Source organism: Prosopis cineraria, unplaced genomic scaffold (assembly GCF_029017545.1).
Source record: "Prosopis cineraria cultivar Desert tree isolate PC_DT_omini unplaced genomic scaffold, ASM2901754v1 PC2, whole genome shotgun sequence".
In the NCBI taxonomy this organism is placed as follows: Eukaryota; Viridiplantae; Streptophyta; class Magnoliopsida; order Fabales; family Fabaceae; genus Prosopis; species Prosopis cineraria.
Genome location: NW_026555333.1, coordinates 5,897,401 through 5,911,710, shown reverse-complemented (window position 1 = coordinate 5,911,710; position 14,310 = coordinate 5,897,401). Strand labels below are relative to the sequence as shown.

At 32.2% G+C, this 14,310-nt stretch overlaps 1 pseudogene; it reads right to left on the bottom strand.

Annotated features, from left to right (window-relative positions):
- Positions 1–407: 407 nt before the first annotated feature.
- LOC129302006 (carotenoid 9,10(9',10')-cleavage dioxygenase 1-like) lies at positions 408–9,248 on the bottom strand (annotated as a pseudogene).
- Between the last annotated feature and the right edge of the window lie 5,062 nt (positions 9,249–14,310).

Here is a 14,310-nt window from a genome sequence, read left to right as displayed (position 1 = left end):
TGCACGAAGATTTTGAGATTTGGTTCCTCTGTTAAATTGGAAGGGACTCTCAGGAACCTTGAGCTGATTGAGGAATAAAGTTCTTGACATCCCGTGGGTCTATCCTGCACCCGCAGAGGGGCAGGTAGAGTGACCTTCAAGCCACGTGTCCATGCAATTCATGTGGAAAGCCTGCTTGCATTTTGGGAGCAACCTAAGGCCTTGTTTGCTACCTAGGTATGAATTTTGAGAGATTAAGATTGAGATTGAAATTTTAAAAATATGTTTAATATAAAATAATATTTGAGTGGAATACTTGCATTAGTTTTTTTAATAATCCATCAAAAATCAACAAAATGCCATAATGCCCCTTGGTATTAATAAAAAAATGCACAATTGAGGATGAAGATGAACAACCACCACACAATTTAGGAGAGGAAGAAGATGATATCAAACTCTTCCATTCCTCTTTTCTGTTCTTTCATACCCTCATTTCTCAATTGATCTCCAGCTTCTCTCACCCAATTGAATTCTTCATCAACAACATCAATACCCATATGCTCATATTCCTTGCAAATACTCAAAATCTCATAATGCAGCTTTACTACCTTAGCAAGATCAAGCCTCTGGGGCTTTGCACTTCGGATCGGAGCTGATTTTCAAGAAGACGAATAATTTGGTGGAACTACTTAGCGATGGATGTGGGGAAGCCAAAGGAGAGGGTGAAGGAGGAGAAGGTGGAAGAGAAGGAAGGAGAAAGTTGTTACAACTCTGCCTCTCATTGCCTTGTTTGATTGCCTAGATGCTCAAGTACAAATTGTAACATCATAAGTTTTTAACTTGAAATGTTGAGTGTTTAAGAAGGATAACTTGGTCAAAATGTGTGATTTATAAATTAATGGTATTTTTGAACACTAATAAAGTTATTAGACCTTTATACAGCCTTGAAAATGAACTCAGATCATGTACAGATCAATTGGGCTCAAATTGAGGACAAAATGGCATATGACACTTGCTGTCCCACGTATGGCGATGCATAACCAATTTCTAGCATTTAAACTAAACACGAAATATGTCTAATTTTAAAGGAGAAAAAGAAAGAAACGAAAGAGAGATGAAGGAGGAGGACTTTAGGGTTTGTTAAGGCTTTATCTTGAGAGCATTTCAAGAGCATTTTGAGCAAAAATCACCATTGGATAAGCCTCCTATTCCTCTCTCTTATCTTCTATGTGAATTCTTAGTAGTTTTGGGTATGATTAGGGCTTAATTTCGTCTCTCCTTAAACTTTGTCCAAACCCATTGGCTTAGTTAAGGTCTTAGAGAGTTGAATCAAGTTTTTAAACCTATATTTATGAGTTTTATAGTGACTTAAAATTTTTGATTAAGGTTAGACAAGCCCTAAGTAAAAATTGAAAGTTTTAAAATAATACGGGTGAATGATTAGTGATATTAGTGTGTTTGGGTGCTAAATGAGATTAATAGAGTGTGTTGAAAGAGTTAAAGTTAATAAAATGAGATCTCTGGGTATAATGGATACCTGAAATCTAGTGACTTAAGGGTTTAATTAAAGTAATAATTGACAATTATCGCTTAATCATGTAGGTTAAGTATTACTCGAGTGTTGTTACACGTGTAGACCGTGTAGAGAAAACGTTAGACTAGGGCAACCCTTTTTGTGAAAAAAGGTTAAGGTAATGGAATAATTTACTCTATTTGATTAAATGTTTGCATGCATTTGAAATAATTTAAAAATAATGAATTTGTGAAAGTTTCTTATATGAGTAATTTGTGATTTTGATACAAGTATGTGATAATTATGAGAAGCGAGAGTATGATCATGATAAGGGGTAGGAGTTTACCCGTAGGAAACTATAGTGAAAGCCCGTATGACACGTATCTTCTTATTACCTAGTAAGGTACGTTATTAAAGATTATCTCCCTAGTACCCATGTGAGGTATGGTGTTGGAGATTTATGTTCCTTGGCATCAATGTGATATGATATTAGAGTAATGACACCCTAAATCTTGTATGATATGGGGAAATTATAGTCAGTAAGTAGGATAGGACACCTTTGGTTGGGTGATTCTACTACTAAAAGTAAGCTCGAGCCATTATGTATATCCGCTTGATTCAATAGAACCTTTAGTTTTAGTCGGTATGATATAGAGACTCAGATGGTAAAATAATCATGCTACAGTAGAAATGACATATGATTATGGAAATGTTATGTTTGAACATGCTAAACGGATATTTTTACCTACATAAGCTTTACTTACTTATAATTATGCATGTTAATTGATAGTTGTGAATTATTCTATTACTAAGATATTTATTTTATTCCGTACTTATATTTTACAGGGGAGGGCTCCAATAAAGACAAAGAGAAGAAAAGGTTTAATGAGGAGTGAAAAGTTTCGTTTGTACAGCTCTTCCCTTTTATGTTTTGATATTGTAACGAATAGCTTACGAAAATCTATGCCAACTTAAGAACACTCCTTGTTTTGTATTCACTTGCATGAGAATTGAGATGTATGAGTATGTATTTAAATCTAGAATGATGTATTTATGTTGAAATATTTGTCTGAGGTTAAGATATTAGTTCAAGTGATAATCTTGTAATGTTTTGCATGTATGGTTGGCCAAAATAGGTATTTGAGATAATATTATTACCCCTTAATATTGATGTGAAATTGGGGTTTTAGTAGCTAAATTATGTATATATGGTTGTTGTTATGATATAATTGGTTTATCAAGTTGTGTATGATCTATTTAAGTTAATCTAAGTGGTTTTAAAGCTATTGGCACTAGGTTGTAAGTTTTGGACACCCTTATGTGTGAGATGGGTTGAAAATAGATCATTTTAAATTTGGGTGTTCAACTGTTAACTGGTTGAATATTTAGGTGTGAGACCAGTGCCAATAACTAGAGGGCCCTAAGAGCTATGTGTGAATACTTGAACCACTCAATCGGACTTTAAATGGTGAAATGGCAAGCTCTAAAAGCTAGATCTAGAGTATTGTCATGACAACAACATCATGACACATTGCACAACAAGAACCTTAGGTTCTTTGCGTTATCCACCATGGCGGACCATACTTGCGTTGTAACTAATGGGTCACTTTTTAAGCCATAAAAAATGCCTCTTTTAGTGCTTGTTTGATTAGTTATTCGACTTTTTTTACTTCTACTATCTCTTGTAATTTGTTTTAAACTATAGTTTAAGCTTAAAAGGCTTTTTAAAAAGGATTTTCTTGAGATTTCAATATTTTAAACTATATATTTCTAAACCTTTGCATTGTGATAATTTTATTTAGGAATTTTAATTAATCCCTGTTATCAAAATGATGTGTTTGAGTAATGTTTTGGTAATATTAAGGTAGACATTACAAAAATGGATTGCAGATTTAAGACACAAGACGATGATTGAAGATGGCAGTTGCAAATCTAGGACGCAAGGACCAAACTTGAGATGTGAGGGAGATGTAGGCATGGGTGGAAGATTGAACGTTACCGAGTAAGGGGTGCAATATCACCGTCGACAATAGAGGTGGAGACCACTTGACAGGGGAAGGGCATAGATTGAAGGGCAATTTGGTCTACAACTTTTCAATCTTGGGATTGCTTTTTCAATACCTAAGGGGAGGTAGTACTAGGTATTCCCACTTAGATGAGTTTGGACTTGGGAATAAATTTTCCATTTCTACATATCAAACATAAAAACTTGGCATTACCCAATCTCACTTCTTGAGTCCTGTATAGTGAATGTACTCTAGGAGTTTTTTGATCCACACAAATATGTTCTACAAGATCATACAAATAGTACATGATAAATTAAGATTGTGATCACAAATTATTCAGTTAATTGACAATTAAGTAATAAATTTTTTATTTTTATTTAAGTTGGTCAAAACAAAATTTGATTTTGATTTTGCAAAATAAGAAATTAAAGTTATATAAATGAACTAAAATTAAAGTTCTAACAACCACAAATATTCAAGACAACTTAAGGTGGCTACTTCCATTTTCAATTCATAGAGCATACAATTACCTAATTTAATGCGCTTAATATCAATTTGTTAATCTATAGTATTAATATAAAAAATTATTTTTTGATTAATTATAACTCTCTCTTGAATTAAATATGCTATTCCTAACACAAATACTTCAGAGGCAAAAAGCATACATCTACTCTAATATATCCATTGGCAAATTAAAATAAATTATAATCCTATATTACTCAATCTAATGGTTTAATTTAGATTTTTTTCAAAGCAAAACACAAACTCCCAAATTCACATTCAATGATCGCCAAAAATTAAATAGATAAATAAACACAAGATTAAATAAACAAAGCTAATATATATTAATTTTAATAAATAATTCAAACATGCTCTAATCTAAGAATTAATTCATAGCTAGCCACCCTAAATTAAGAGAAAATGAGTCACTCATGGCCCTAATGATAGCAAATATCAACAATAGATATATCAAAGTAAAAAGAAGAAGGAGAAGAAATGCTTAATCAAAGCAATCTTGAGGTAAACCCCTTATTTCCCAATAAATTGAAGTTTCTCCAACCTTTCTTTGGTTCTTTTTCCTCCATGTGGATGTTTTGCAATTGCGGGTAATGAAGATGGCTAAAAAATGAAGTTCCCAAAATCTTAAGATTCATTGAAGATCAAAGTTGTGTGTTGTGCTAAAATTTAAGCTTACATGCTTTTGCTATAGTGAATATGATTTATGCAGTTTTTTTTTTTTTTTATATTCATCTTCTAAGACTTGAGTTTCAAAATTTTTACCTTTAGGCTCATAAATTGGGTCCTCCTACATGCAAAAAACCTATAATTAATGTTAGAATTGATCCTATAACTTTAGTCACATTCTCAGACATAATCATATTTTTGTTAATAAATTTAAAGAAATAACTTTCAATCGTATCATAAACACGAATAAACCCAGCAAAATATCGAGAGTCATCACTTTCGCTGTTCTCGAATTTCGACAGGCAAACAACGTATGATCCTTCGAGCGAAGAAGGCTCAAACATAGGGAGGGCTCTGATCACTTGCTTTGCAGTCCCATGAAATCTGGACTGCTCTGATCGAACCAAGTTCTGGTGATGGATGTTTTGGTTCAGAAGCTCAAAGGAACTGGTTCGACATAACTTAATATAAGCAATCAGTGCACATATTATCGTAAATAACATGGGGAGAACAACTAATATCATCTCTGTGCTTAAACGGATGGGAGTGGGGTCTTGGGCTTCAAGCCTTCAACATTCGAGAAGAAAGAAGAAAACATAAACACCCCCTAACAGTTAATAAATGGATGGCCACACAATTTTTCACACATCTTCTGGAGATCTTGCCGTTACTTATCATCTCTAGAATTTTCCCCATATATTTATAGAGTTCTATTCGAACAGCGTGTGAGACCATTTCAAAGGGTTTCATTTGATTTTTTTTCTTCCTTATTTAATTACCAGGTTAGTCCCACAGAGGAAGCTCTATATGTTTGTTGGTTTATAGAGTCCTTGTGCTGGACAACAAGTAAGGAATATTTGACTAGCAGGATTGGAGTGAATTCATCGAGGCCCACCGATTTCCCTTAAATAATAGCTACTTGACAAACACGGTTCCTTTAAGTGACATGCGGTCCCTGTCGGCGATCACCATCAACACTTGTTGAAACAGCGTTGTTGGTTCAATTTCTTTATTATCCTCACTCACTTCAATAGTTATATTACCTGCTCTAACGGTTAAGTAGGTTGAGGTACGTGGCAACTTACAAAGTGTTTTTGTTCATATGCATTGGACGATTCCTTGACCCTTAGCTTGTTCTCATGTACTATAAAAGTGCAAGGGGAGAGAGACTACTAGAACGATGAAGGACATGAAAAGAAGAACTCAACTTGCAACAAGAAATATGCACATTTATGCATGTCGAACTCGCAATATACCAGCAATAGAAAGCCAGCCTACTTTGAATTTCTAAAATGAGATTGACATGAAAGCTCCGTGAAACCCATATGGAACTCAGCAAGGCATTGCTATTATGTCACTTGGCTCCTTAGAAAATTTGTGCGCATCAATTATACAAACCTGCAAAATTTAGGGGGAAGAGGAGGTTAATTATTAATTGTTATGCTTCTCAGTAATAATTTTAATTAACCTACGCACTTGAGACGTGTCGGTGTCTTCATGGTGAACAAAAGTGATGACCCAAACATCATCTTCCTCGACGCCACCATCTTTTGGGACGAAGGTGGCTCCAGTGCAGTATACATTCTTCTCAAACATGTGACGTTTCACTCTTATCACCTCTTCAAGTTTTTCGTTCCTCTGTATTGCAAAATTTAGGTATGATGATTATATTATTATCTGAAAATTAGTCTAGAATGCCAGCAGAGTCACGTCTTACTGCGGACACTTCAGCACAAGGTTCTTCAAAATATAACTTCGCTATACCTCCATACTTAAGTTTGCCTTAGTAAGCACGGGAAACTAAACCATATCATATTGTGATCATATATATACGTATAATGAAATCAAGGGTGGCTCGAACTCTTCAAGAGGAGAGCTGAAACTTGCCCGCAATAAACGTAGCAGTGCGATCAACCATCTGGGCGTATCCGAATCTGTTCTTGACACGTGTAAACTTTGTATTGATCATTGGAAAATCCATTGCATGTTGTTCTCCACTTGGACGTCTCTCCTTGACCTTCCCACTTCTCATGTTTAGTCGCCAATTCATAACAGTAAGGAAACTTAAATGTACTCCAACCCTTTTTAGGTTCTGGAAATACTGCATCATGAGCTCTGCAGCCCCACAACACGACCTGTGACAACATAATTATTCGAGACTTTTGGGTGGCCCTTCAATTCATATATCTGTAGGAAATTTCGAAAGCTCGAAATATTACTTTTGGAAGAAAATTACCTCATCAGCATCCTCAAATGAATTGAATATGTGGAATGTGAAATTATTCTCCACCACAAACCACTTGATTCAGTCTGCATCACCATAGCGAGGCATTACCCCAATCCTTGCATATTGCTTCTTATAATACTTGATTAATCTGTATGTCCATGAAGAACCCATGTCACGTGCAGGGTTGTTTTTTTCTTTTTAGGATAAGATTAATTGGCTGGTGAAACGCAAATTGTTTGCATAATGCTCTGCGCAGAGTTTTTTGTAATATAGTGAGAAGGATATGTACTCACGGGCCTATTCTAAGTAGCCTCTTGAGACCTATGATTAGAGGGAAATCCATGATCACATTGTACCTCCACAGACGAATTAACGTCCTGAAATTCATGGTCGTGGTAATTAAATTACATGTTGAGTAGGTGAATGGATAATTTTATAGGCTACCTCTGTGTGACCCCTATCTCATGGCAAAAACTGCACCTCTCTAAGTTGATATCCACTTTATGGATCATTCTGGTTCCATCAGCTTTAACAAAGTCAAAAGCTGCATGCGCCCGCAAACCCATGGAAGTGCACTCGTGCACGTACACACTGGGACACACATACATATTCACGACGGCCAACATTTCTATAGGAAGTAGTAAAACACTGTACCAGAAATTATCCCAATCTCATTTTAAGGTTTAGTCGGGTCAAACCCACACGTAACCAGCTCCCCTGTACCTGGAGCTTTCTGTAATAATGCCATCAGACATATTCATTAAACACTAGCAATTGCACACATAAGCATAGAAATGACGTGGTTTCATTAACAACCCTATCGAGCTACTATACATTTTTTGGTTCAAACTCTAGCAATTGTGAAGAAGGTTATAAACACGAGCGTGCATGGGGGCGTATAAAGGAGGAACATTTGGGTGGCTGGTGAAAGGTCGCTTCCAGGCTTCACCGACATTCCAGTTGCAGAGTGAAGATGTCAATCTCTCGAGGTAAGTCATTTTCGGCGATTGAGTAGAACTTCCCCGCATGCTCGAACACGCTCGTGTTACTAATGAGTTCTCAGCTGCGTAATTCGCATTCAAATCCATCTCTTACGGAGTAACTGACACAACTTTTTAAGACGAAACTTACAACCTGTGTGCGTGGGTTTTATATTTTTCAGTTTTAGCTGAGCCAAGACTGACGTTGAGACTCCAATGTAACAGATACTATTATTAGAGCCAACTTACTTTGACTCCTTGGGTGAGGGAAAACTAACTACAAATTTTATGATATCTTTGCTATTGTAATAGTTGTATAATACAATAAGCCCACAATTCTTTTGAATATTTATGACATTAATTGACATACTGACCGAATTTAGAAGAATGGCAGATAAAATAGCTAGTGAATCGCCATATACAGCAGGGAGAAAAGCTCGCTCGTTGCTGTTTCTTTCGAACAGGAAAGTATCAGTTTCAACGTGTTTGCTATTGTACAACACAGTCCTGCTGCCATCACTCCCTTTTCTAAAATATAGAGCATGAAGCATTCCTTCTCCCTCCGCCCAAGTGTCACTCGACCTTCCAAACACAGACTTAATTGACTTCAGTTCTCCAAAAAGTGGATTTGATCCTGGGGAAAGAAAAAACACATATGATACATATATAATGCACGTGCATGTTACATGTTATCCACAAGCATCGTTGTTTTTGCCTTGCTTAATTATTATTTATCATTGTGAAACAAAGAGAATATCCTATGCATATGAATCGTTTACAAATGTGGGAGTGAATGGAAGAGAGGTTGAAAAGAGTGAAGAGAGGCCGTTTCTAATGTAGACGCCATCTGGAGCTTGGCCTTCGATGCTGGTAATTGCTACTGCTTCCCCCAGTTCTTCCACCGGAGAGAAGTTAATCTGCACCCACACAACACATACTTCGATCAGGAAGAACAAGAATCGAGAGAAGTTCTAGGGCTTCAAAATGATGTTATATATACCTGCGATGGAAGCAATGGCTGGTCGATAAATTCAAAGGCGGAGTCCACAAAAGCGTCCATTAAATTAGTACCTTTCTCTTTTATGGTTTGCAATATTGGACCTTGAAATCCTCTCAAAATAGCCTGCTCAGTAACCACCAGCACCATATTAACATTGCATCGCTCTCATTCTGAAATTCATAATATACGGAACTGATCAAGAAAATGTAGAAGACTCGTTTAATATTTTACCTTGAACACACAGGATAGTGGGTTTTTGGGGTGATCGAAACTGTCGGGGACGGCTGGTTTTCTCTGATAAATGCAGCAGTTCACTGCTAAGGCCATATCTGAAGTTGTCATTTCTTTCTCCTTTAGTTTCATCCCTTTGCTCCCAGTTATTCGTTCACATATATCTTATGTCCGCAATAATGTGGGACCTAGGCCTTTAGAAAATAAAGGCTACTTTCTTGATAAAAGCAATAAAAAATACCCAACAAGGTTATAAATTCAATTCTAATTGTACGACAGAGATGGGTTTTTACTTTTTATTTATAATTGGACTGCATCCATGCTCTAGCATGGAGTCTGTTAATAGTTTACGAGAGGAGAGGAGCGTGATTTCTTGTATAATTTATATATATATATATATATATATATTCTTCCATTTCAATTTATAAAATATTTTTAGTAAAATTAACACATGTCAATGAAGCTGATTAAATACAATTTACAATCTTAATTTTTTATAAATTTTAAAAAATACTTTTCATTAATAAAAGATAAGGGAAGAAAATTTATTTAAAACGTAAAATAATGAAAGGTAATATAGAAATAATCATTATTAATGAAGCTTTATTTTTTAAAAAAATTTAAAAAATAGTACTAAGTGAGTATATTGATTTAATTTGATGACTTACACGTTGATATTAAATTTATCATTTAAATAGATCTTACAGATCATGTACTTAATTTATTTCTAAATAATGTCAATTAAAAATTAGAAAGATTGAAACTTAATCAATCACTTGCTCTAAAGAATATGTATAAACATCAAGTTGTACCAAAGAGTTAGGAGCATTGAGAATCACTTGAAAATGCCGCGAGAAATATTCTCGTATCTTTATTATAAAAATAAAATAGGCCATGTAATTAAATAATAAAATATAATAAATGTCACAATTCTGTAAACTTATTCCCTATATATTTACGTTACTTTTCCTTTGGCCAATCAAGAGTAGTTGAAGGGTTCCGAGGGCAAAGATACCTTTTATAGGAAATTCAACAACGACAAAGACAGACGAGACAAATAACAGTTCAAGCCAGCAATCTGATCCCATTCTCAGAAAACAAGCATACTAATTGATGCCCTTCTCATTCAAACATTAAGATAAAATAATGCCAATACTTATAGTTTTCATGCCAATACTATTCAATCCATGTTATTTATTTCGTCCTGCGTAGTAATTGATGAGAAAATAAATGAGAGGATATCCAGCTTTATTTTGAGGTGAAACTGTTGGCGAAATTCCATGAGAAATGATATATCAATGATTATTCCTTGCTTTCAAATTAAGGAAATGGAGCATTTCACTGGCAATGCCATACACATGCAAGTTTCCATTTCTTAATTATTCCTTTCAGTTATTTAATGCCAAAACTTGCAGATGTACTCCCTCTAATCCTATTTATAAGATAGAGAGAGAGAGAAATTTTTTTATTTTATTTATAAGTCTCCTCATTAAATTTTCATCACAATTTTTTTATTTGACCTCCATTAAATGTTAAAGAAATAAAAAATATTGTAAAATATATATATTTAACAAGTGCAAATTTAAGAAATTATTAAATTTTTAGATAAAATTAAAGAGTTTTAAGATTTTTTTTAGTTCAGTTAAAACATAGTGGAAGTGCCTTGTAAATAAAATCATCAAAGGAGTAAAGATGAGGGGTCTGAAATTCAACCAGTACTGCTAGTGACTTAGTATCAAAGATAAGGTTTACTGGGAAAACTAACCCGCGATGCCATATTCACACATGAATGCAGTGTCATGCGGTATGTGCATCTAATATATATATATATATATATATATATATATATATGTCAAAGTATTGTTTTAATTCCTTTTTTTTTTTTGGCACTTGGAGTGGTCCGAATATGATTTAGTACGATTTTCATTCTATCTGTGTGTACTCCCACTAGAGTCGAAGGGCTGAGCCTGAAATTTGGATGCCCTGTTTAAATAGAAATTTGGACTTTAAAAATTAATTTTTTTTAAAGTAACTAAGTTTGAAAGTTTGGTCTTGATAAGCCCTATAAAAAAAGCTTGGACCCGGACGACCTTTCAAGTCCTATTATATTATTATTAATTTTTTTAATAAAACATGTGTTTGAAACCAAAAAGGACCTGTTCGCCTAAAGCCCTAATCCTACCGGCGTTATATTATTATTAATTTTAATTTATTTTAAAATTAATTTAATATAATTTAATAAATATCAAAGTACAATACAAATTTTTTGATATTTTTTATTTTTTATAATTATTATATTTGTATATTTATAAAAAATTAATTATTTTTTTAATCAAGATTTGAATTTTCTTACTAAACTTCGAAATGTGTGTTGTTTAATTTTTAAAAGATTATAAAAATTTTATTTTTTTAATTTTAAAATATTTTAATTAATTTACAATTCTTAATTTTATTTTATTTTTTTGTTTTTCCAGAACAAGCTTACAGGCTTAGCTTAAACCCTTTAAATAAGAGTTGAGCATTAAAAAAAAGTGAAAAATAAAAAACTGAGCTTAAGGATTAAGCCTGCCCATTTTTTAACTCTAACCCTACCAATATTTTAAATTGAAGAAAAAACACAAGGCATGTTATACTTGAAATCATAAGTTGTAGACTTGTATCTATTGCCTATTGAGTTTTGACTTTTGACAGCCTTGTTTGCTTCCCCATCACGATAGGTTAATTGAGTTTTGACTTCATGCTTCACTCTCCTACAAGAAAAAAAAAAAAAAATATATATATATATATAGAGTTTCATGACTATGCCCGCATCACATTAGTTACCACCTGCATGAATTATTTCTTCGGTGAAATTTCCTTCTTTTAAGGGTTTAATTGTCGCAGCTAGTTCTGATAATTAAATCCCTAAATATCCTAAATAATGCCAATAAATAATATGACATATAAGGAATTACCTTAACAATTACTATAAATGTTAAGGCTTTGTCTGGTTGCTGAGAATGATGCAAGAATCAAATGGATAAAAAAAGAAACAAAGTCAAACACAAAATATCAAAAATGTAAACCAGTGATAGGTCAACCATATTCATAATAAGGAAAGAACAATATTAACAATGGAGCCAAGATCTAGGGTTAGGAACATAATATGATGAATTTAAAAAGTAATTACATTAATGTACACACATATATAATATGACATAAGTAAAATTACGTATATTTTTATTTGAGAAATTATATGGAGGTTTTTTTGGCTAAAATCATGTTAAGAAGATTGCTATAGAGTTTATATTTAAAAGGAAAGAAAACTATTATTATAAAATTATGCATACTTTGTTGGGGTTGAATTTTATTATAAAATAAACAACTATTTGAGGTATTTTTTAAATAATATGTCTAATGAATCTAAAATATTATATACTAGAAATTTTTTGAATCTAAATATCTTTATTGAGTCTATGAAGTTCAAAATTCTAAAAATAGAAGGAGCAAGGTTCTAAATTTTACATCCCAAATATGTAATTTTGCCCGTGTAAGGTTGCACTTCCCCCTCAAAACCACTACGTAATGTATTATCTTATTGTAAATTAATTCATGCAAGAAAAGAGATACCAGAGAGTAGTTGCTTGCGGGTGGTAACTAATGTGATACGGATATAGTCATGAAACTCTCTCTATTATTTAAGTACTTCCTACTTTTTATATATAATTAGTTTACAAAAATTTCAAAATTAGTTAAATTAATTATTCATCAAAAATGTGTGTTGATTTCTTTAAAATATTCTCGTTAATCATTCATCTTGAAAACTGCCTTATCCATAAAATTTCCCTTTAATATAAGCTATTAATAAGATATTTTAATTTTAAATGTAAAATCTCAATCCAAATAAGACATTTTGAGAGAGACATTATAAATTTATGAAATAAAGCGGATTGAGATTATATATTATTTTAATTTATTTTTATTTTTATTTCTTTAATTCATTTCATTATATTTTTTTTCAAACAGTGAGGGCCATGGTTGCTTAAACGGGCTGTCAATAGTTTTGAGCCTCCATAAAAAAAATTAAAATAATATAGTTATTAAGTAAAGATAATAAACTCTTAAATTTGTGTTGAAGATAAAGATAAAAATTAAAAATTAAAAGGAGAAAATTGTGTTAAAAATTTGATGAGGTAACTTATAAATAAGATAAAAAAAATTCTCTCTCTACTTTATAAATAAGATTCAATGGAGTAAAATTTTACTTGCAATTAAAAATCTTAAATTTAAAATTATCTAAATCAATATTTGTAATTAATTTTTCATAAAATTGTATGCTAGATTTAACTATCATAAATTTCTTATTTTGGGATTCCGATATCATTCTCCCTTATTTCTATAATTTCAATACCAGGTAGTTAACATTTTTACAAAACAACCTGGGTTCTGAAAATTCAAAATTGTATACATGGTATTTAATTTGTAAAGTGGAAAAGTCCAAATAATTACTCTTTCTGTTCAAAAATATAAGATATTTTTTGAGGACTTGAATGTGTAAAAATATAAGGCATTTTTAATCTTTCAAGTTATAATCATTGTCTTTTTTTTAAAAGTGTCTCTATTGCTTTATATTTTTTGTAGAGTGTTTAATAAGGGTAAATATAAAAAAATAGAGTTAGTTTGAAAGTAGGTATTTATTTTATTAAAGATAAGATTTAGTTAAAAATACTTTATATTTTTAAATGGAGGGAATATATATTTCATTAATTAGGCAAGCATTATTCAATGTTCACTCACTTCATAGCTTACAAATATAGGGACCTGTATAAATATCATATTTTAGCTTAATATTAATATAAATATTGATTGATTTTATTTTCTTCATTGCCCATATAGGTGTTTTTCTATTAAAAGTAAAATCAAATACTAAATATCAACGCCTTTCCCATTGAAAAATCTATAGACCTAACGGCCAAATTTTTCAATGTCTTGTATTATTATTATTGTATTTAAAATTAAATAAAAATAGTACAATAATAGGTCAATTGATGGTAGAGCTTACTAAAAGTGTTTTACTCTATTTGCCCAAGTGCTATTTAAAGGTTTTTTTTAATTTTAAATGTAAAATCTCAATCCACTTTATTTCATAAATTTATGATGTCCCTCTCAAAATATCTTTTTAATAGCACATATTATAAAGGGAAATTTTA